This window comes from Phyllopteryx taeniolatus, chromosome 2, assembly GCF_024500385.1.
Source record: "Phyllopteryx taeniolatus isolate TA_2022b chromosome 2, UOR_Ptae_1.2, whole genome shotgun sequence".
In the NCBI taxonomy this organism is placed as follows: domain Eukaryota; kingdom Metazoa; phylum Chordata; class Actinopteri; order Syngnathiformes; family Syngnathidae; genus Phyllopteryx; species Phyllopteryx taeniolatus.
Window position 1 is genome coordinate 21858215 of NC_084503.1, and position 25859 is coordinate 21884073.

At 41.0% G+C, this 25859-nt stretch overlaps 1 long non-coding RNA gene across 1 annotated transcript; it reads left to right on the forward strand.

Annotated features, from left to right (window-relative positions):
* The first annotated feature begins 11042 nt into the window (after positions 1-11042).
* On the forward strand, positions 11043-21112 carry LOC133474452 (uncharacterized). Its single transcript, XR_009787511.1, has 3 exons — positions 11043-11101; positions 19327-19396; positions 20921-21112. It is a non-coding gene; the product is annotated as an uncharacterized LOC133474452 (long non-coding RNA).
* Positions 21113-25859: the final 4747 nt, after the last annotated feature.

The following is a 25859-nucleotide window of genomic DNA, read 5'->3' on the forward strand; positions in this document are numbered from 1 at the left end:
ATTCCTGCTTCCTAAACCTCAACCAGCCGGTTTGTTTTCACAAGACACAGGAAACCTGGTTTATATCATCTGGAGCCACAAAACTGATTGCATGTCTCCTCGTGACTGGTACAGCATGGTGCCGAAGTGATTGATGACTGTTGAACAATGGATGTTAAACATACGTCGAACTAAACCGGACGTAAACGCAGACGTTCGCTTTCCGGCGTATTCCTTTCCAAAATTAATAACGCTTTTATCCAAAACCAACATACACGACAAGGGACTGATAAAAGAACCCCAATGAAACTAAAATGTCCGCCTCAACTTCTTGTGTATTTTTGAGCATGGTCTCGTGATACTTTTTTGCGTGGCTCTTTTTATGACAACACGCCTATCAAATTTCCTGTTGCTAAATACAACTGGCTTTAGGAGCCAAATTATTTTTGTAACTGTTGTGTTTACAATACTGTGATCCCAACAGTGGTTTTGTTTACTGGGAGCGGTTTGCATTTACACCAGGAATCTACTGCCTGGTAGGAGAGTCGGCCTGACAAGGAATGCGTTGGCGGTGATACAAATAAGTCATGTCGCAAAGGTAAATTGTCCACCACTTGTTTAATGAGTGATAGCAGGCAGCAGTCGTGGTGCTATCGCTTCGGCTAACCACCACTTGTCAATGTGTCAGTTGTGAGGCAAAGTGTCTGTTTTCCCGCCTCCTCGCAGATGCCTCAATGGAAACAAGCAATTACGCGTGCCACTAGCGTGCTTTGTTGGAAAAATAAAACTGAACGGCGGATGCCGTTGACCCAAAAGTGTTGTTTTTACACACAAACAAATTATAGTGTCTGTGTCGCCTCATTTGTGAGCATAAATGTTACATTGTTATGGCGACAGTACACACACACACGTAAAAAAAAGTCTGAGCAAGGAGTGTTTTGTGTTTAAATCCGCTTACAGCGTGTAAGCAACATATGAAAAACACCTCCACACTTTTCCTCAAGGTACAGAACCTAAACTACATTTAGCATGATGCATCTGTCACATGCACTGCAGTTGAACACCCAGCGGTCTACTTAAAATATAAACGCCTACCTAATTTAATGTTAGACATTGAAATTGACTTCAGGGGCTTCATAATAAAATCTCAGCTTCAAACCAAAATGGTCGATTCCTGTGTCCATGTTCATGGTATTGCTTTTTTTTTGTTGTTGTTGTTGATCTATTTATGATAGACAAGTCATAACAAATTTCATATTCGCAAGTGAAACTTTGGGTGCTGTATTTGATTTTGACCAAATTTTTCAGGTACACAGTTTACCAAACATCTAAGGGTTAATTTAAAACTTTTTTTTTTTTTTTTTTTTTGGTTTTTCTTTGGCTTCCAGCATACACCACAGAACACAGCCCTTTGAGAATCCAATGACTAATTAATTGCACTGTTTTGCCTTTTAAAAAACAAAACTTGCGACTGACGCAATTTTTTTTTGCGCTTCAGTCTTCTGAAAATTTGGAAATTTCCCACAATTTGGAGGGGAAATTCACCCAAGTTACACTAAACCTTGAAGGAAGGTTTTGTGTCATGCATGAAGCGTGATGCATCGCAGACATCCCTCAGTTAAGCAAGCATCAAAGGACTCTTAATTTTTTCTTTTTCTTTGCATTTTCTTGGCAAAGATTTGGAACTTGCGTTATGCATGAAGTCATGCTCGAACTCAGCATACCTCACAGATCTCAGTTTCTTTAGCATTCTTCAACACTTACTCCAAAAGAAGCATGACCCTCAACAAGAAGCTGAGTCGAGAAGAAGAATATATGTGAGGAGTTGTGGACTCACATTCATACCACTCCAGGTGACACAATGATTACAGACCATCCATCCATCCATCCATTGTCTGAGGCGCTTCTCCTCACGCGGGTCGCGGGCGTGCTGGAGCCTATCCCAGCCATTATCGAGCAGGAGGCGGGGTACACCCTGAACTGGTTGCCAGCCAATCGCAGGGCACATACAAACAAACAACCATTCACACTCACATTCTCACCTACGGGCAATTTAGAGTTGTCAATGAACCTACCATGCATGTTTTTGGGAGTTGGGAGGATTTTTTGGGATTATTTTTTTTAAACTGATGGTGTTTTGCAAAAGGGGGCGCGCCGGCTGTCAATATGCACGGCCATGATGGTGCGGAAAGGCTGCCAGTTCCAATAACGCAGCCCAGAGATCAGCACAATGAAAGGTGACCTTGGCATAATTGAGATTCATCAAGAGAGAAAAATGCTGGGACCAGGCGGCTGGAGTGACAGCACCCCCCACTGCTCCCCCACTCATAGACTCCCCACCCCCCAAAAAAACCACACCATAATAAATACTGCTTGCATTTTATGAAGGGGAAGAGGGCAGACAACTTTTGTGAGGCGTGGGACTGAATCTCAATGTCATTGATTCATTTAGGACCAAATCACACTCGGCCATTACAGCTTGGCTTGGATTGCATTGGAGGTATGGATTAATTGTAGTTGTTCTGTTTATTTAGATTGTGGAAGGAGGTTGTTTTCATGAATAACTGGCAAGGGGAGCCATTGCATTAATTATATGACACGCACATTGCTCACGTCTGTGACTGAACGTGCCACAGACTCTGTTGACTCTAGATTATTTTGAGTCATTTGGTTTAATTTCTATTGTGATGGGTAGAATTGGATTGGAGTTATGGATTAATTGTAGTCGTTCTGTTTATTTCCATTGTGCAAAGTGGATATTATCATGAATAAGATTTGAATATAGCCACAACCAGTAATTGGCATGCCCGAAGGGTGCGATCGCACAGGGCGAACGCGGGTGAATTTCAGCAGTGGCGGGTAAAAAACGCTATTCCACCACTTTACCAGGTTGTATTTCGATCAGGAAAAAGATCTGTCAATCTTTCCCCATTTATTTTTATTTTTCAGAGGTGGATATTTTAAGGCGGCACGGTGGACGACTGGTTAGAGCGTCAGCCTCACAGTTCTGAGGACCGGGGTTCAATCCCTGGGCCCGCCTGTGTGGAGTTTGCATGTTCTCCCCGTGCCTGCGTGGGTTTTCTCCTGGCACTACGTTTCCTCCCACATCCCAAAAACATGCATGAATTGGAGACTCTAAATTGCCCGTAGGTGTGAATGTGAGTGTGAATAGTTGTTTGTTTGTATGTGCCCTGCGATTGGCTGGCAACCAGTTCAAGGTGTACCCCGCCTCCTGCCCGATGATAGCTGGGATAGGCTCCAGCACGCCCGCGACCCTAGTGAGGAGAAGCGGCTCAGAAAATGGATGGATTGATGGATGGATATTTTAAAATAGTTTCAGCAAAGCTCCTGAAGCCCAAGCTAACCAGTGACCGGCTGAGAGTGCGCCCAAGAGTACACGACAATTGATTGAAACTTTGTCGGTGGCGCATTCTGTCTCTGTATTTTTTCCTCAGCCACAGTGGTTTCTTAAAAAAAAAAAAAAAAAAAATGCAAACTTTCCCTTTAAGTATAGGTACAGATATTTCTGTAAAAAAGGCTGGTAAAAGAAGAAATACTCCTTCAACTCTACTTACATAAAATATAAAAAGGTAGACTGAATTGTGCAAAAGTGAAAGTCAATAAAACCTGTTTTGATAACATGGCATGAAGAAAAAAAAACTGTTCGCTGCACACAAAATAGTTTCCCTCTTTTAATTGACACAATGGAGTTAGCTAGCGGCTTGACTTTTAAGATATCAAAACAATGTGTTCCCATAGCCTTGCTAACATTGTGAACTGACAAAAAACTGCTAAATTAACTTGTGATAAAAGAAAAATACACCTTACCTGTATGTGTTTTTTCAGTTTTTTTTCAGAGAAGCTAGTGGTTTTGAGGCTGGCACAAGACAAAACATTCACCACAAATCATTCCTATAGATGACATTACACAATTCTCTAAAATAAGAATATCGTTAATGCTTCTTGATTGACATTTTGCTGCTGTCCTTTTTCTTATTTTTCTTATTTTTTATTTTTTTTACCTGTCGTGTTCAGCCGCATGGTCATGCAGAATGGTGAATCTGTATGCCTTGTTATGCTGAAACGGTTTCTCTGTGCAATGGAGGAGTTTGAAATACTCACTCTGTGGTTGTTTATATTGTGATGTTTATCGAAAATGCAGCTGGACACAAAATGGTTTGAGGGGACAGGCAAAGACAGAACAGAGTAGTAGGGACGTAGGGTTACAAACCACAGCAGAAAAGCAGTGGAACAATCTAGATCTATGACTAGAAGTAACGTTACGTTAGTCATGTTTTTACTTGTGGGGACACCCTGTGAGGAAGGGATGCAACAACTAACCAATAGGACAGGAAAGGACAGCGTAGGTTAGGATAGCGGTAGTGAGCAAGGCAGTGCTAGTGATGTGTGGTGGAGTACTTATATTGTGTCTTATCACCTGTAAGTACTGGGGAGTTGACATCTGAATGCAAGCTGTGTCAATGATAGTAGTCCCATCACACACACACACACATCACAATTAAACCTATAGCATGTCTATGGAAACTCATTAGGGAATAAACACCATCTCACATGCATGTTAACCAACTGGTGCTGCTGTGGCGGCAGACTGAAGGAGGGTTCAGAAAGCACAGGGGCCCCAAACATCTGCTGTCCGTGCTTTTGTTTGTAAGACCCCAGGATCTCAATTAATCAATGTCCTGATGTCATTCATGGAGGTGTGAAAAAAGTGAAAAGCCTATTTTGACAAAGTAATTAGTAGAAAGTACAGACATCTCTTTTCAAATGTAAGGCGTGAAAGGTCCCGTATTTTCCCAAACCAACTTTTTCTAGTATTTGGGTTGTAATATTGCTCTATGGTGCCTTAGTAAACATGTGAAATATGAATTCAACTCGTCCACGCATTCCTGAGTTCTAGACGTTTTTCTCATGAGAGGCCTAAAATCAGGTCATTTGAATTTCATATCTACGTCAATAGCGAAGATACCAACAACATCAACAAGATAGCTACATACCAATGACGTGTGCTGTCACAAGTGGGTCTTCTACACAGAGGCAACTAATCAGAGAACAGGGGCGGTCTTAGCCAAATATAGACAAAGCGGATGCAAACCTGGGTCAAACGGAAGTAGCTTTTTCTGGACACTCGTATAACAAATCCAAGGTGTTTTTTTAACTGAATGAAACTTTTATCCTAAATCCATATTAGAGTCACTCTATGGAAGTCTAAATAGCCAAAATATTAGACCTTTAAATTTAACAGAAAAGTAAAACAGTCAAACTACAGATACCTGAAAAAATCAGTACAGTATTTGTACTTCGTTACGTCCCACCACTGTCAGTGTCCTGCCCTTGAGCCGAGATTACACAGGCTCATAGGTGACTCTTCCAATCCCCCCCTCCCCAAATGTTTAACATGGCCTGAATTAAGCGGATGAGATAAATGACTGGAAGCACACAATGACAGCGCTCCATCACGTCGAACGTGAGCAGCAGCACGACTCTGGAGGGATGGGATAAATAAGAAGTGTTGGCACATATTAGGGGTGGATTATTGTGTCCTTTCAGACCTGCACAATATGCACGTTGGGGCTCCCTAGACGTCGACGACAATAATGACCCACATTCTGCTCGGACAACCCACCTGGCTTGGTCTGATAAACAGGTTGCAAAAGACGGAGCGAGCGCGTAACCTGAAGGCATCGCAGCCAGCTGTTCCATTCATCAATATTTACCTCTGAACATCTTTCATGTGTTTTTTCTTTGAAATGATGCATGAGGGCACAGATATGAAAAGGTAGCAATGCTGCATGCAGCCTTGGAGTACTTGGAAATAAAGATAAACGACCCATGTCCCGTAATGCAACACAAACATTTCATATACAATGAACCCCTGCATATTTGCGGTTCGGGATTTACAAATTCGCCTAGTCGCTGTTTTGGATCCTCTATTATCCATCCATCCATTTTCCATACCGCTTATCCTCACTAGGGTCGCGGGGGTCCTGGAGCCTATCCCATCTGACTCCGGGTGAGAGGCAGGGTACACCCTGAACTGGTCGCCAGCCAATCGCAGGGCACATATAAACAAACAACTATTCACACTCACATTCACACCTACGGGTAATTTAGAGGTTTCAATTAACCTACCATGCATGTTTTTGGAATGTGGGAGGAAACTGGAGTACCCAGGAAAAAAAACACACAGGCACAGGGAGAACATGCAAACTCCAAACAGGCGAGGCCGGATTTGAACCTCAGAATTCTGAGGCAGATGTGGTTACCAGTTGTCAACCGTGCCATGGATCCTCTATCATTCCCGAATAAAATTCATTTATTCGCAGCCCAAAATGTGTGACTGACACCATCTTTTGGCATCTTGGTGCCAAGAAACTGTTTTGAAGTGAGTTAAGGCGCTTCATGTTGTACTTTGGCAACATATTGTGGCATCCAGGTGACAAAGGACTTTGTTAAAGTTATTTGAGTAGATTCATGCGGTGCTTTGCCTCAATCTTGTGGCAATTATAAAGCTTATGGGGAAGTCGTAAATTACCGGTCGATTTTCGCTATTTGCAGTGCTAGGTCCCCATCCCCCCGAAAATAGCGGAGGTTCAGAATCAGAAACTGAATCATCTTTAAGTATGTCAAAAACACACAAGGAATTTGTCTCTGGTAGTTGGAGCCGCTCTAGTACAACAACAAACAGCCATTTGACAGAAAATACTTTTGAGACATAAAAAAATAGTGCGGAGAGTCACTGAACAATAAAAGGATAGCAGTAATGTGGTAATGCCGGTACTTTTTTAGGGGGGACAATTGTGCAAATGATGCAGAGTCATCTAGTAATTTAGAGCACTTTGAAATTACTAAGAGCAATAGTCTCATACAGTGGCCATTGTGCAAATGATGCAGATACTACTCAACCACATGAGTAGCCAGTATTGGTCAACAACAGACATGCAAATAGTGAAGAGTGGCGAGACTACTGGAGTGAGTGCACAAATAATGTATAATTGGCCCGACAGAGATGTGACAACAATCTCAAGACAAAAATTGGCATCATGTTACAAAGGCATTGTAAATTAACTGTTTAATAAGTTAATGGCAAGAGAAAATAAGCTGTTGCAATGTCTGCTAGTTTTAGTTTGCATTTTTCGATAGTGCCTACCAGAGGGAAGGAGCCGGAAGAGATGGTGACCAGGATGTGGAGGGTCCAAGAGGATTTTACATGATCTTGTCTTAGTTCTGGCAGCGTGCAAGTCCTCAATGTTAGGTAGGGGCGACAATATTTTCAGCAGTCCTGATTGTCCATTGTAGTCGAAGTTTGTCCTTTTTTTGTGGCAGCACCCAACCAGACTGTGATGGATGAACACAGGACTGACTCGATGACTGCTCTGTAGAACTGCCACAATACCTTTGTGGCAGGCCTTGCTTCCTCAGAAGCTACAGGAAGTACATCCTCTGCTGGACTTTTTTGAGGATGGATTTGATTTTGGTCTACTCCTTGACGTCGGCACACCATTTTTCGTTGATATAGAAGCATATCCCACCGCCTTTTGTTTTCTCCGGTAACTCCGTGACGCGGTCTGCCCGGTGCAGTTGGAAGCCTGGCAGCATTATGGCGCCATTGGTGTTCACAAAGCCATGTCTCCGTGAAGCACAGGGCAGTAGAACGTCCAAAGTCTTTACTGGTCTTTGTGAGAAGATGAAGCTCGTCCATTTTGTTGGGTAGGGAGCGTAGATTTGCGAGGTGAATCGACAGGAGCCGCATTCGGAATTCTCTCTTACGGAGCTTGACCTACATTCCGACTCGTTTCCCTCTGTGGTGTCTCCTTCGCCTCCATGCACCGTACACCGAGGCCGCCGTGCCGGTAAGTAACTCAGAGAAAAAAACTGAGCGGATTTGTGAAAGTTGGTGAAACAAAGTCCGGGGTAGACTCTCTAATGTTTAGCAAGTCTTCCCTTGTGTAAGTGCCATCCATCCATTTTCTGAGCCGCTTCTCCTCACTAGGGTCGCGGGCGTGCTGGAGCCTATCCCAGCTGTCATCGGGCAGGAGGCGGGGTACACCCTGAACTGGTTGCCAGCCAATCGCAGGGCACATCGAAACAAACAACCATTCGCACTGACAGTCATGCCTACGGGCAATTTAGAGTCTCCAATTAATGCATGTTTTTGGGATGTGGGAGGAAACCGGAGTGCCCGGAGAAAACCCACGCAGGCACGGGGAGAACATGCAAACTCCACACAGGCGGGGATGGGGATTGAACCCCGCACCTCAGAACTGTGAGGCTGACGCTCTAACCAGTCAGCCACCGTGCCGCCCTTGTGTAAGTGATTTGCGTAAATTCTCCAAAGACGAACAAAAACACATAAACAGAGAGCACGGAACCCACACGGTTAGGAATATGTACAGTATGTACAGTTCAGTTTTCAAGTCAAGTCAAGTTTATTTGTCGAGCCCTTTATCACAAAAGAGTCTCAAAGGGCTTCACAGGCCCACAGTTCACAATGATTGACGACATCCCCTAATCTAAACCCCCCAGTTGGGCAAGGAAAAACTCAAAACCCCACTTGGGGAAAAAAGAAACCTTGAGAAGGGACCATAGATGGAGGGCATCACCCTTCCAGGATGACCAGGCTGCAATGGATGTCGAGTGGGCAACATTTATCACATAGTATATTCAATAGGATGGCCTAAGAGTCCATTTAAAGAGAAAAGGCACCGCAGGGTAGGCTAGGTTTGGTTCGACCTTTTGATGACATTTTTGAAAATTAACCAATATTTGGGGAAAATCCACCAATTAGGTTACAATTTACTTTGATATATCTGTATCAAGTCTGTTTTAATTTTTCTTTAGTTTTCTTCCCCCAAACAAAAGGAAATATACCAACATTTTGGGGAGAAATTTGCATCTTAAGACGAACAAAACTTAAGTTTAAAGTACCATCATTCATGGACCTCCGTTTTTTTTTTAGATTTTTTGCTTTACTTTTCACCCAGATTTGGAAAATTTACCACAATTTTGGAGGGTTAGGTAAGATAGGTGTGTGATCTCAGCATACTTAACCAGACGTCAGTTCAGCGAGCATCAATACATGCCGATTACTGACCCTGTTTTACATTGTCTTTGGCTTTTTTGGGGAACATTTGAAAATTGTTCAAGGAGTAATACGCACAGAACTTGGATTACATCACACTTCATCTCAGTGTACTACAGTTTAGCCAACACCAAATGACTAATTCGTAGTCTATATTTAATTTTTTTCTTTGGAATTTTTTCACAAAATTTCGAAAATAACTAACATTTTGGCGAAAATATGCCTCGTCTCGAGAGCTTGAACTGCCTTATGCATGACTTCACACATACTTAGCATACTGCGCAGACCGCAGTTCAGCAACCACCATAGGTTGAATGAGCATGTTTTGCTTTTTTTGGACATTTTGCAAAAAATGGAAGTTGGACAAAATTTTGGGAGAAACTTCACCTAAGTTGTAAAAAAGGTCCAAGCTTTGAACCTTCATGCCAGAGCGCCACATAATGCACAGACATCAGTTCTGCAAGCACTAAAGGAGTAGTTCTTAGCTTTTTTCTTTTTCTTTTTTTTTACTTTGGCTTCTTGGCAAACAGTTTAATACTTAATTTGAGAGAAAATGTTACTTTTGCCTTTGTCATTAAAGTAAAAAAAGGTCTTATTCCTTTTAGCTTTAATTTTCAACATTGGTTAAGTTATTTTTACTTTGTATGACTGTTTACGTTATTAATTTTATTGACGAAATACAACTAAATGTCTTCAGCTGTTAAAATGTTGTTGCATCTCAGTCGACTTTATGGATGCGTTTGTATGCGTAAAAAAAAAAAAAAAACACTGCTAAACCTATTTTTACACAGACATCAGAGTGCTGATTAATGCCCCCGAAAATGTTTAATTTGTCCAGCTCCTTGTCACTGAGCATTTTTAGTATATCCATCTGCTTCAACAAAATGAGATGAAAATAATTGGCGGATGCTTAATTAAAGGTTACAGCTTGATGTAATTCTGCACGACAAGTCAATTAAAAAGTCCAATTATTCAATTACAATACACATGGGGTAATTGGTGCGTTGGTCCCCTGAAAGACTGGCCAATGTTCTGACCCGCTTCGGGTGGACAGCTCTTCCTAAAAAACGTAGCCAGCTTGGAAGTCCTTCAGAGATACACACATGCATCCAGGCAAGGTTAAGCTTCACAAGAGGGGAAACTTGAGGTATTCCAAATAATGGCATGCCATTATTATAACGTATAACGTTATTATAACATTATAACGTATCTGCCATTCATATCAAGAGATGGAAGCTCTCCTGAGTGGTTTTTGAGAGGTGATTCCTAACGGTGCGACTACCTCTTAGACAGTCTTACATTTAAATGTATGTAAGCAAAATCACAAATGAAGTCGGGCTGACCGATACGGCCTATCAATGATATGTTTAGCCTACTTTTGGCATAAAAAAGGCAACCAAAGCATGTATGTGATTTATTCCTGTCTATGGAAATGACCATGGCATATTTGCTGATATGTTTCATGGTTTTAATTTATATTGAATAAATATGGGCACGGCAGTTATTTTGAGTGTAGTGAATCACTAGAATCAGTTTGTTAAAAAGATTAATTTGAAAGATTCGTTCATTGAATCGTTCAGTTTTTTTTCACGAAATCATTTAAGTGCTTTCCTTATTCAGTTCATGATTCAGCCCTGAGGTTTACGTTCACTCAACACGTTCCCCGAAGGACTATACATTGTTGTTGTCACACATTGTAAAGTAAGAAAGTTGGGGAGATTTAAAAAAAAAAAAAAAAAAAAACGTAAGTTAAACTATCACCTATCTAGCTCTCTCTGAGCAAGCTCTGAAACACCCGGCTTTGGTCGTGCCTCATGAACAACCATGCGGCGAGCTCAGCCACCACACATATCCTTCCGCGTCCCCGCTTCATCCATCCACACAGGCTCCCGCCGGCCGCCGAGACTTGTCTGCATTCCACCGCGGTGGACAGCGTCGCTGACGCCAGCACCCGGGTTTCCTACTCACCCACATTACTGTTATTGTTATCTGATTGGTGTAAAGCGTCTTGAGAAGGGCTATGTAAGTTTAATGTATTATTATTATGATTATTGTTATTATTCAAAAAAAGCTTGAATAATCACATTAGAGACACAGAGGGGATGATATGTATCTGTACGTATATAATTTATTTTTAATTTAAATTACTTTTAAATATGTGTGCTTGTTTTCATGTGCATGACTTACTCAACATTAGCCGTTAGCTTGGAAAAACAGATCCGAGTGAAAGCTATCCCCGTGAGGACGAACGGTTAAAATCACTCATTCACTGTGCATATTACGTCGTTCCTTGCGCGAACGAATGACTCATCGTACTAGTTCGCAGTGAACTTCCTCTTGGGTCACTCATGGTAGTGATGGGCACGGCAGTTCTTTTGAGTGTACTGAAATACCTTGAATACCTGAGATTAACGGTCACTCAACACATTCACTGAAGGAATATGCGTTGTTGTTGTCATGTATTGTAAACTAGTATAGGTGGGGAGATTATTACAACTTTGGCTAAATGATCACCTACCTATCTCTCAAACACCCGGCTTCGGTTGTGAGTCGTGAACATGCGTGCAGCAGGGCTCAGCTACCGACCATCCTTCCGCGTCTCCTGACGTCCAACTCGGCTCTAATCAGCCGCCGTGACTTTTCTGCATTCCACCGCGGTGGAACGTCACTGACAATAACAATAACGTCACTGACACCAGCCAGCCGGGCTTTCTGCTCACTCACCTTACTGTTATTGTCATCTGATTAGTGGAAAGCGGCTGAGTGTCTTGAGAAGCGCTATATGTTTAATGTATTATTATGATTATTATGAAATATAAAGCTTTAATAATCACATTAGAGACACAGAGGGAATGATATGTATGTGCACATATATAGATTTATTATTAATTTCCATTTATTTTAAATATGTGTGATTAACTTACTCAAAAATTAGCTGTTGGCTTGAAGCTGCTAGTGAAAGCTATGCCCGCGAGGACGTCAGGACTTGCGGTTAAAATCACTCATGAGTACGTTCACTGCGTAGTATGTCGTTCCTTGCGCAAACGAATCACTCATCGTACTAGTACATCGCTCCTTAGCGGATCACAAACGAAGAAGTTCAACGAACGAATCACTTGTGTCTAACGGATCGCCAATGATAAGTTCAACGAACGAATCACTCTTCAGTTCTTCAGTTCTTCAGTTCCTCAGTACACGAGTTCACTGAACGAATCACTCAGTTCACTTAAGTCCCTCCCCTGAACGAATCACTCTTCAGTGCTTTAGTTCCTCAGTACACCAATTCACTGAACGAATCACTCAGTTCACTTAAGTCTTAAGTCCCTCCCCCACCTGTACGGCGGTACTTGACGCTAGCTGCTCATTGGTCATTCGCCGAAGTGAGTGACAACGCTGGAGAATCGCAAATCACATGGCAGTACGTTTAATGAAGTACCGTCCCCGACTGCACGCTGGCTGCTCATTGGTCATTCGCTGAAGATTCAGAAGTGAGTGACAGAACGCTGCAACAGTTCCGTTTCTCCTCCCAGCCGACTGGCTGACAGTACGTTCACTTCAGTCCCTCCCCTACTGGCATGGTTCTGCCTGATGCTGGCTGATCATTGGTCATCACCAAAGTGAGTGACAACACTGGCGGATCGCAAATCTGGCAGTACGTTTCGGCATGCCCCCACTACACGCTGGCTGCTCATTGGTCATTCGCCAAAGATTCAGAAGTGAGTGACAGAACGCTGCAGCAGTTCCGTTTCCACTCACAGGCGACTCACTCATGGTGGCGGCCAAGCTCCAAGAAGAATCATTTCATAAACTGATTCAGTTCAGTACGTTCACTAAAATTATTTGTTCTTCTAAACGAAACGTTTGCGAACAAAACAACACTAATATTTATGAATTATTATTAGTGTAAATCACAAATATACCACAGATTATGATACCAAAACACTTGAATATCATTTTAACCTCATCTGACAACATTAACCTAAAAAATGTAAATGGTTTACAGATTATTTAATTTTGAAAAAAATTTCTACTGGAAATGCAGCTGTACATACAGTATACATACCGTACAGATCCTATGTAACTAACTTGTGTAATACTTCCCGTATTAGCCAGGGCTTTGGCGTTATCTTTCGGAATCTTAGAGCGTTACAGAAAGAGTAAAAAAAAAAAATATATATATATATATATGTGTGAATAGGTGAGTTATTAGCTGAGAATAGGTTCCACAGAAAAAAATCCCAAATAGGTGACTCCATGACTAGCGGAACGCAAATAGTATGTTTCCAATAAGTTTCATGACTAACCCAACTCCGATTGATTTTTATGTCCCGAGATTTTTGAGTCAAGTCTGCAGGAAGGATGAATTCAACCACACTAGAACTGAAATGGATTGCTCCTTCAGTTTGTAAATCAAGAAATAGTCGTTGTCAAAGCCAGATGAGTTCATCCAGTGTCTGAACACTCGGCTAAGGGGAGACGATAACTTCCTTCGTCTGCGTTTTCTGGGTCAGCCTTAATCAAATGTCACATTCTGCAGCCCAGTGACAGTCTCAGATAGCAGCCATCACTCAGCCCACTTCGCTGCCCCGGCTTCATCCTTCACCTCCTCATCCTAATGGACTATGGACCCAGATGCTTTCCACAGATGTAATACTCTTCAAGGTAGCTTTAATTACCAATCATTTCCTATTCACGGCCAACATATTCATCACCATTTGGCTCATTGCTGGCAGACTGAGCGATGAGTTTTTGCCCCTCGACAATGGGCTAGGGCGGAATAGAATTGCACTTCCCAAGGATATATAGACAATTGCGGAGGTTTGCATGGTACGCAAAGATTGCCCCCATAGGGGCGAGGGAGGCATTTCATAGCTGGTGTTACTTTTCCTCCCCTCGACTTGTCATCACTTTCACAATTACTCTCAGAGTAATTGCGCTGGGAAGTGTTGATTCATATGCCGCCTTTAAAAGCTCCCCGAGCTATTAATCTTTGCCTGGCTCCGCAACCGCCACGTTCCGTAATTATGAAGTTATACGTGCTCATTTAAACTGTCAACATAGCCGTCTCCTATAATTGGTTCATTGTTTGGTCATCTGTGCGTCTCTCTTTTAAATGTTTTGGTCTTGTCAAATTCGATTTGTAGAATAAAAATGATGTCCAAAGATTCCGGACAGGAGGGATGCTAAAACTGACTGACAAATCCCATTAACCCAAGCAAAAGAAGTGAATAAAAGTGTAGAAGCAATTTTAATATATCACATCTTTGCATAGCAATCCCAAGCTATTTAAGAAATGCGACAGTTTTCCTGTAATACCTTGACATCATTGTTTTGTTTTACCACAATCTCAGTATTTGATGTTTTCCTCGAAGTTGGAAAAACAGTTGCCTGCTTGTTTTTTTGGCTAAATCTGTGGGATGAAAAAAAGCACAACTCAGCTGAGCTATTCGATTGGACACTCAGTAGGTTCTATGATCTTACTGGAACACCACTACATCATTATGTTTTACCATGAGCTCGTCTGTCGTCTTTAAGGAGCCCCGGCGCCACGCCCCCCCCCCCCCAAAAAAGTTGGAATTTTTAGGTTCTTGATACATTTGTGTGTTGAAAAACATAAATATGCCCCTTGTGCAATTAAACTGGACACTGATTTACTGAAGGTTTGATATGCAGGCGCAAACTTGATTGCTCATGCAAACAGATGTGAGCTCATTTTGGCAGGAGTACCTGTATCTGAAAATACTGTACATGAATTTAGCACACACAAATGTGATTTATCAAACCTGAGATTAATTGTGATAATTAACATTACATCTAAATACAGCATCTGAAAGGTAGGTGCAAAAGAGCACGCAAAGCAGTGCAAGCATGGCGCAGTCAAAATGAGAGGCAGTGGAGAGAACTTTTCCACTTGTATAAACAGTTTTGAAGAAAACAACCTGTGGGAAACAATTAAAGCCTACCAAGAAGGACACGACCAGCAATAAAAAGAGAGGTTTTTCAGTTCTCCTGTGTCCACCTCTTGGCTGCACCTGTACCATGAACCTTGGTGCAATACCGTGAGTCTTACTGCAATACCGCAAGCTTTAGCACGATATGGCAATTATCGTACCGTGAGATTAATACCATGATAAAACCAAACCGTGAGATATATATAGTTACATCCCTACATATCATCAATGAAAAACTCCTTTCAACTCTGCATTTACGTGTGGTTCATTTCAGCGCACCGTGATAATTGGTGCTGGGCTTTCCCAGAGCAGTTTTCCAGGTGAACTGTCCCAAGTTTTAAACACAATGTTAACCAGGATGGGCACATACATCAAATTGCCACACACTTGGAACAAGTTAAAATCAGACAAAATGTAGTCCTTGTGTAGTTGCTGGCTTCCTCAAAATTGTTGGTGTGATCAATTTATTTGTTATGACTCAGTAATATGTTTGCCTTTCCCCCTATCACTTCCAATTACAATCTTCATTACATGCCATATTGTCTCATTTGCAATTCTTTTTTACGCGCCTGGCTTGAGCACCTTCCATCAACGCACATTTTCCCATCCAGACTTCTCACCCACCCACCGTGTGTAACCTGGGAATTTGTGTGCAACCACCAAAGAAGCGTGACTCACTGAAGTCTGAGGCTGGCTGTAAATCATGGAGCATGGAGTTTTCTTGAGACTTGTGAAAGTCATACAAAACTATTTGAAAAATATAGCATACTTTAAATCTGAAAATACCTTCCATATGGATGTGTCATTACCAGTGGGACGTGCACGCGACTCTGTCTAACACACTACACTTTGAAGGAGAATGATGTATGAAATAAATTACATAGTAATTTCATCAGAATGCTGTATGTATGACTGTCTGTATGTTTGGAGGTCCATCAATAAAAAAGAGGGTGTGTCTCCCGTTCTAAAGGTTCCTTGCGCCACTGACTGGGTGAGTTCTTTTTTTTTTTTTTTTTAACCTGTCCTGTTCAGCTGCATGGCCTTGTAGAATGGTGAATCTGTATGCCTTTTGTGCTGGACCAGTGTTGCTGTACATCAGGGGAGTTTGAAATACTTCCTCTGCTTATTTTTTAATTTTTAAATTATTCTGATGTTTATTAAAAATGCAGCTGGACAGAAAAGGGTTTTTGGGGACAGACAGAGGGACAGAGTGGAGAAGGGGAATAGGGGTGCGAACCATAGCAGAACAATAGTTATACAGTATACAACCCCAATTCCAATGAAGTTGGGACATTGTGTTAAACATAAATAAAAACAGAATATAATGATATGCAACTCATGTTAAACCTATATTTAATTGAATACAGTACAAAGACAAGATATTTAATGTTCAAACTGATAAACTTTATTGTTCTTAGCAAATAATCATTAACTTAGAATGTTATGGCTGCAACACGTTTCAAAAAAGCTGGGACAGGTGGCAAAAAAACTGAGAAAGTTGAGGATTCCTCATCAAGCACCTGTTTGAAACATCCCACAGGTGAACAGGCTTATTGGGAACGGGTAGGTGCCACGATTGGGTATAAAAGGAGCTTCCCTGATTTGCTCAGTCATTCACAAGCAAAGATGGGGCGAGGTTCACCACTTTGTGAACAACTGCGTGAGAAAATAGTTTAAGGACAATTTTCCTCAATGTACAATTGAAAGTAATTTAGGGATTTCATCATCTACGGTCCATAATATCAGGGTCAGAGAAATCACTGCATGTAAGTGGCAAGGCCGAAAACCAACATTGAATGCCCGTGACCTTCGATCCCTCAGGCGGCACTGCATCAAAAATCGACATCAAAGTGTAAAGGATATCACCACATGGGCCCAGGAACACTTCAGAAAACCAATGTCAGTAAATACAGTTAGGCACTACATTCGTAAGTGCTACTTGAAACTCTACTATGCAAAGCAAAAGGCATTTATCAACAACACCCAGAAACGCCGCCGGCTTCTCTGGGCCCGAGCTCATCTAAGATGGACTGATGCAAAGTGGAAAAGTGTTCTGTGGTCAGACAAGTCCACATTTCAAATTGTTTTTGGAAATTGTGGACGTCGTGTCCTCCGGGCCAAAGAGGAAAAGAACCATATGGACTGTTATGGACGCAAAGTTCAAAAGCCAGCATCTGTGATGGTATGGGGCTGTGTTAGTGCCAATGGCATGGGTAACTTACACATCTGTGAAGGCACCATTAATGCTGAAAGGTACATACAGGTTTTGTCGAAACATAAGCTGCCATCCAAGCAATGTCTTTTTCATGGACGCCCCTGCTTATTTCAGCGAGACAATGCCAAACCAAATTCTGCACGTGTTACAACAGCGTGGCTTCGTAGTAAAAGAGTGCGGGTATTAGACTGGCCTGCCTGCAGTCCAGACCTGTCTTCCATTGAAAATGTGTGGTGCATTATGGAGCGTAAGATACAGCAACGGAGACCCCGGAATGTTGAACAGCTGAAGCTGTACATCGAGCAAGAATGGGAAAGAATGCCACCTACAAAGCAACAATTGGTGTCCTCAGTTCCCAAATGTTTATTGAATGTTGTTAAAAGAAAAGGTGATGTAACACAGTGGTAAACATGACCCTGTCCCAGCTTTTTTGGAACGTGTTGCAGCCACAAAATTCCAAGTTCATGATTATTTGCTAAAAAAAATCAAGTTTATCAGTTTGAACATTAAATATATTGTCTTTGTAGTGTATTCAATTAAATATAGGTTGAACATGATTTTCAAATCATAGTATTCTGTTTTTATTTATGTTTATCACAATGTCCCAACTTCATTGGAATTGGGGTTGTAGATATTTGAGGACAAGTAACATCACAACAGTCAAATCGTGTTATTTATGGATATACAGTTAAGATAAACAATAAGTAACCATGAGAACAAGATGAGAGAGGACAGAAAAGGACAGGACAGGATGTGGGAAATGAGCAAGGCAGTGCTACTGACGAGTGGTACGGTGGGATTCATTTTAGTGTCTAAACACCTGTAAGAACCTCTGAGTTGATATGTTAGTCTAAAATGTGTTGTTATTAGTGGTCCCAGCACAAGCAATTAAAGCCTATAATCGTGTTTATCAAACTTATTAGGAAATGAACACCATATCACATGCATGTTAGTCAACTGGTGTACGGAATTGCTGAGCCGGCACATTGAGGAAGGGTGAGCCCAGCCCCCTCCACACGCAAGGGGGTCCAAGCCAGCAAACCTGTCCAACGGGGGACCCAACCAGGGGGACTCCACCCACTCCCCAGGGCCCAGGGCGGTCACGAGCCCAACTGCAGCACTCCAACCAGTCCCAAAGGGAGGGGCACAGGCACCAGCCTACCACCCCCATGCCCAATCCCCCCACCCAGCGCGTCCCACCACCGCCACCCCTATCACCACCCCCGCAGACCACGGGGGCCCCAGCCACCAACAAGGCCCAACGCAGGAGCCAGCCGCCACCCGAAAATGGGCATAGCCCACCAGAAGCGAGCCCATGTTCAGCGCCCTTTGTGAGCAAGGACGGGCAAGGGCACTAAGAGAGGGGAGAGGAAGGCGGGGCCCAAAAGAGGAAGAGGGGGATGTACCCCCATCTTTCTGCTCCCTGACAACCAAAGGCAGCGGGTCGCAGGCCCCAGGAGTCAAGTCAAGAGAAATTTGAATACCCCCCACCCACTGTGCTATGGTTACCAGGTCCCAACTTGCAACCATTATCCCTGTACCATGATCCTGTGTGGTGGGGTGTGAGGTGAGACGGCAAGCCTGGATGAAGCAGAAATAGCTGTCAGAGGGCCTTTTTCTGGACACTGTTTTTCTCACACTTTTTTTTTTCAATGAAATTGACACTTTTATACCAAATCCATGTTAGAGAGTCACTCTATGGAGGTCAAAGTAGCCAAAATACAGGACCTTTAAGGAGTTTGAAGTTTATTCTCTGGGGGATGGGGAGTCAGTGGAATTTGAGGAAGAATGGTGTGATGTTGTTGCGATAGTAAGTGCTACGATTTTTCTACGATACCATGACATTTTTTTCTGCCATGATCTCATCTTTTATGTTTTCACCCAATAAATATGGTTACTTTTTGACAAAGATAAATAATTTTGGGTATTTTGTGTTTTGATTAATTAATGGGTCCAAATAGTACAAATACAGTATGTGCCCAGAGACATTTGATTGGACACTTAGTAAGTGCTATAGTCTTCCTGTGATATACTATGACATTATTTTGTTTTGCTATAATCTTGTGTTTGATCTTTTCCAGAAAAAGTTGGGATATTTTGTGGGTTGAATAAAATACAACAATGCCCCAGAGCAATTTGATTGGACGCTCAGTAAGTGCTATGCTCTTCCTGTGATACCATGACATTATTATGTTTTACCACAATGTCGTCTTTGAGTTTGCCACCCCCCCCAAAAAAAAAAAAAAAATTGTGATATTTAGTTTTCCTATAAAATAATTTTCCTCTCTTGGTTACTTTTTGTTCTGACCTGTGCACGTGCCTTTCTGAAAATCCATCCATCCATTATCTGAGCCGCTTATCCCCACAAGGGTCGCGGGAGCGCTGGAGCCTATCCCAGCTATCATTGGGCAGGAGGTGACCCTAAACTGTTTGCCAGCCAATTGCAGCCTTTCTGAACAAGTATTTGCAAAACATAATAATAATAAAAATACAGTACAGTGTAGTAAAAAAAAAAAAATTACGATAAAAAACTGCAAGCTGTATTGTGTATCTTACGCTACTGTGAGATTGGCTGCTGCAGGCTCCCTTTGTCGACTGGATTTGCCTTGAAGAAACGAACAATCTAATCAAAGCCCATTCCCCTGATGAGTACCGCTAATGAGTCGCGGCAATGTCGACATTTCCATTTTGTCTCATGGCTACATTTTCTAATAATTCCTGATGTCTAATTATGTGCCGTTAAGTGCTGAAAATATGGACATGGACAAGAGTTCCAAGGCGTATCTTCGCCATCCGTATAGACAAGAAAGCCACCAGTTTCGGGGGAGAATCTGTTTGATGCTCTACCGCACAAATGTAGCACCGGGAACATACACAACCGATGTTGATCAAGGGTGATAGACTGGGTTGAAATATAACTGCAAATTATCAATTAGGCCTACATGTCAAAGCAACAGGTGCTACTATGCCCTCAGACTCCATTTCAGCAATTGCAAATGTAGTAAAAAGCTGAGGTAGGGCACTCAAGTCACATGAATTCTCTTGACTTGAGACAGATTTAAGATGCATGTCGGACTTTGGACTCCTCTGGTTTGAAACTCTAGACTTTGACTTGGTATTCATGAGACTCAACCTACAGTGTACATGACTTGACAAGTGTTGCCTGTTTACATTTCAAAATCTTCACTTTGTGCATGTGTGCCCTTGGTTTGTTTTTTGAAAAATAGTGTTGTTTTTTTGTGTAGTGTAGTTGTGTAAGCGGTAATGAAAATGGATGGATGGATGGATGTTTAAGTTAAATGTATTAAGCAACAGAGCAATGTTAGGGATTATGTTACAACACAGAATGAACTAACTTCAAATTTAGCAATGGCCAATTAAAATGGAAAAATATTGTACTTAATATTTTCCTGGAGGATCCATTTGGGATTAGATTAGATTGGGATTAAAATGATCTAAATAGTTTACTGATGTTAATGTTAAATGTATTTAGCGACGGAGCGCTGTTAAGGATTATGTCACGACACAATGAATTAACTTCAAATTCAGAAATGGCCAATAAAAAATATTGTACTTAATATTTTCCTGGAGGATGTATTTGAGATTGGCCTTTGAAGTTGGTAATAGTGAAAAATGAAGTGAAACAGAAAATTATTGTTGTCAATTCTTTTCCAGAATGAGAGGAGCGTTTAAAGAGGAGGATGCGTTTAAAGAGGAGGATGCTATTCATGTGGCACAGCTTGAAGCTGGCAGGTGGAGATGGGCCTGGCTGAAGTTGGAGTCGAAAACAAAAAAGCAACGAAATGAGGCAAATTAAATTTGAATCCTAAATTTGTACATCATCATGTACTTGAGTGGTGTCAATAAATGTTTTTCTGCGTGAAGAAGTTTATTTTGCCTTGTTGTACTCTTCAGAGTCTTCCAGATTGCTTAATTTATGTTTAAATCAAAATATTCTCTGCAGGAGCCCGGGGGATCCCCCTAAACCCGCCCTATGTTTTTTTTTTTTTGTCACCTTTTTCATGCCTTTGGTATTTGCATGTCTGATTAATGACAATACAAAGTGTTGAAAATGGCTCTCTCTCTGTGATGATGCGATGTTACTGGCTCAACAAACATGTTTTGTTTCTTGAAAAGTAATGGTTTTAAAAATGCAAGGTTTCTGCCCGATTCCAATGATATGTATTTGTATTTTCTTTTGTTTTGCTTTGTTTTTAAAAATGTGAATCTGTTCTCAAGTGCCTTACCTGGATAGATAAACATTAAATAAATAAAAGATAATAAATCTGGGGAGTCTGTTCATCTTCTGCGTCCAGACTCTAAATGAATCCCACTTGGGCAAAGCCACCCATAAAGACTAGAGTGTATTTTCATTGGTAGAGGCAGCACTTAATCAATAAGCCGACGTACTACGTAGCATATGGTGCATGCACTCGACATAAGCCAAACACAAATACCACCCACCGCACGTCAAAATTTTTTTTTCACGAAAGCATGTCACAGACATCTTATTAAGACAACTAGGACCTGTTTTAAATTGTGAAATAAAAATTCAAAATGTCTTATTTAAATCTAAACTCAATACAATAAACCACAAAAATTCTTGCTAAAATATGTTTTTCTTTACATATGCTTCATTGTGTACAGCTCCTTGCCTCGGTCATTGCCATTTTATGAAGTCTTTATTTTGGCATGAGTCCCACAAAAATAACCAAAGGCAAAAAAATAATAATTCCAGTCAGTGGCAGATGGGCTTTGATTAAGCCAGAGGATGCAAAACAACTTCTGCAGCACCTGCAAAAAAAAAAAGAAAGAAGAAAAAAAGAAAAGAACAAAGTTAGCATTAGTGGTACGCTCCCACTTCCCAGGCCAGTGAGACAGCAATCAGCCGAGCACATATTCTCCAAGTCATTTTTTTTCTCCCATTTTAATTTGTGATTGAAAGGTGTCTGCAGTAATGGTAGAACTTGTGTCGGTCTGGATGAAATCATACATACTGAGAGATGATGCATACTGTGCGATCATGCTAACTCTTGACTCTTACCATGAGATCATGCCTATTGCGACATCATGCTAACCATCAATTATTGCATTGTGCAACCTCATGCTGTGAGATTGGTAAATACACAGACAGACATAGTAAATAGATAGATCATACATACCGTGAGATCTTATGTACTGTGAGATCACGTATACCATGAGACCATGCTAACTGTGAGGCTATACTAACGGTGCAATCATGCTTATTGTGAGATTGTGCAAACAGAGATCATGCATACTGTGAGATTATGCTAACCCTAAGATTATGCATACATTATAAATGTACTGTGAGATCACGTGTACCATGAGACCATGCTAACTGTGAGGTCATACTAACGATAAAATCATGCCTATTGTGAGATTGTGCAAACAGAGATCATGCATAAAATACGTTATTTTAAAAATAAAACACTAAATAAATATGCTAACAGTTTATTGTTTTTAACTTTAACTAAGGAGGGGAAAAGGGAAGAGGACTACAGCTCCTCATTGGAGAAGAGCCTTTTTCCATAATAACATGGGGATAATTCGGATTTATGTTTTTTTCTTTTGTCTGTTTCTCTTCTAATTCTTTGGTTGCTTTTGGCACAACAAACCGATCCAGGGAAACTTTTCTTTTTCTGTTCAGAAAAAAAATCTGAATGTGCGACATCACATTGTCATTTAATATATTAATTGCTCTATTGGCCAATTTGCTGCACATTTCTTTCGATCACTTTTTGTATTGCCTCTCTCACATTATTACCAGTAAGCGCTTTCTCAGTTTTGTCAGTCTAACACAAAAAAAGAAAAGAACACAAAAAAAGCAGCAAAGATACAGTGCCTACCTTAGTTGCATTTATTACGTCAACACACAGATCTTTCTGCTCATCGATGAAAAGTGCACTTATCTTGGTGGCCATTCTGAATGTTTAACCTTTTGTTTATTTTTTTTAGAAAACGTTCCTTGTGACAATAGCGCACTTCCTTCAGACTTCATTCATAATGTGGCAGCTCCTGTCCGCATGTGGATTGGCTTAATGTGCGTATAGGCGGAACTTCCGCCGAGCAAACATCTCCATCAATAGCTATTTTGACGTGATTACGCCAACATTAATTGTTTGTTGTTTTAATTAAAGAGATGCTACAATTCAATAAATAACATACATACTCTAAATAGTACTTTTTTAAGAAAAGAAAATGATTTCCAGACTTTTTCAAAAACGCTATTAGATTTGTGATTGGAGGATCGAGGATGTGGAGGAGGAACTTTTGCTGAGAACAGATTTCTGCCATACGCCACAAAGGAGACAATTTGTTTAGCGCTTACATCCAAGCAGTATGCAGAGTCAATGATCGTCGTAGCACGAGTAGAAGCACAACATAGATCCTTCTGTTCGTCCATACCAAGACCGGTCACAAACCAAAAATAACAAATAACTACAGGTAAATTATCTATGAAAATTGTGTACGTAACCTGAATTGTTCGTAACCCGAGGTTCCACTGTAATTCTCTTCCACAAGATGGCAGATGGTACAATGAACCTGTGTATCCACCAGTTGCCATTATTGGAACAGAGTAATGTAATTTCACATGGCGTAAATTAATTTGTGAGGAAATTGAGATGGGGTTGTCATTATTTCAGTATTCAGTATACTGCACTTACTTTTGTGACATTTTGAGGTTTTTCTAATGTAAAATATGTGCCTTGGCTCTATAAAAGTTAGGAAAAACTGCAATAAAGTAAAAGATGTACACATAGCGGCACAGTGGACGACTGGTTAGCACATCCACCTCACAATTCTGAGGACCGGGGTTCAAGTCCCAGCCCCGCCTGTGTGGAGTTTGCATGTTCTCCCCGTGCTTGCATGGGTTTTCTCCGGGTACTCCGGTTTCCTCCCACATCCCAAAAACGTGCATGGTAGGTTAATTGAAAACTATAAAGGTTTGAACGTGAGTGCGAATGGTTGTTTGTTTATATGTGCCCTGCGATTGGCTGGCAACCAGTTTAGCGTGTACCCCGCCTCTCGCTCCAGCAACCCTCTTGTGCGGATAAGCGGTACGGAAGATGAATGAATGAATGAATGAATGTGACACACAAACCTTAACCCTTAAGTTATTGTATGCATTCAAACGGTAAAACCAATGATCCATTGAAACACTTGTTTTCCTTCCAAGGGCTGTAGGAAAGAAAGAAAGAAAGAAAGAAAGAAAGAAAGAAAGAAAGAAAGAAAGAAATAAAGAAAGAAAGAAAGAAAGAAAGAAAGAAAGAAAGAAAGAAAGAAAGAAAGAAAGAAAGAAAGAAAGAAAGAACGTAGACTGCCAGTTGAATGTCGACAGGCGAGGCCTGTAGCTGGCTGTAGATTTAATTATCTGGCTACTGGGAAATAATTTCAGAGAGACAATAGATTCCTCTGGGATTACTTCTTGTCAACATCAAAAACCAGCAGAGATGTGCTAAAAATTTTTGTGCCGTGTTGATTTCATTTTATGTCACTGTCATCGAGCGCAATTAGGAAGGTTTTTCCCCACCCCATCTACTGGAACAGCAACTCAGGATTTACTAATCAAGTCGATGACACTGTGGTTGACTTCTAAAGATTGTTAGTTATAGTACAAAAAGACAAACATTTAAAAAAAATTAAGGACAATGTTCACCACTCCAGGGTCAAGAAAATGTATGCATTCTCCAAGTGCTTACCCACCATAAAAGATGGTAGGTGTACTGTGAGATCATGCTAACCATGATGACATAATGTACGAAAGATAATACAAATTATGACATCATGCTAAATGTGGCAGCATTAGTACTGTGAGATCATGTGTACTGTGAGGTAGTGAGCACTATGAGATCATATCGTGAGTAACTGTGAAATACTGCTCACTGTGAGATTATGCATACTGTGAGATCAGGTAAACAGTGAGAATACGTGCACTGTGAGATCACGTTCATGCTATCTGAGAGAAGCATGCAAAAGTGAGATCGGGATTACCATGAGATCATGCATACTGCAGAGCTGCCAACCTGTAAAAATTCACTTGCAGAACAATTTGTCCAAATTTGTCTGAATTTCCATATTTTTTCAAAATTTTGTCAAGAACATTTCCATGTGACAGTCTGGATCATAATTGTTAAGAGATTATGTCTTAAATATTTGTCATTCTAATGTTTTTATTACATCAACCTTGTAATGGTGGACACATTTGCAGCCTGAATCAAAGTACCAGTATATGAGATTTGGACATTCCATCATCAAAAATATCTGTGTCTATGGATTAATTCGTATTTTGCCAATTCTGTTCTCAACCCTGGTAACAAAAAAACAAAAACAAGCAGTTTTATTAAACTATTAAAGCAGATTAATCAGATCTCAAACATCAAAATTAAAGTTTAGCACTCTATTTTGTAAACAAACAAATAACATTGCTGATAGACTGATATATAGAGAATAGTTTTGGTTTCTGTTTTTGTGCAATGTACTTCTTGTACATGTACAAGTAGTACATGTAAGAAGAAATTAATTTTCTCGTGCATGCTAATTATATTACATATTTATATTTCCTATATCCACAATTCTTGCTGAAATGATGTAA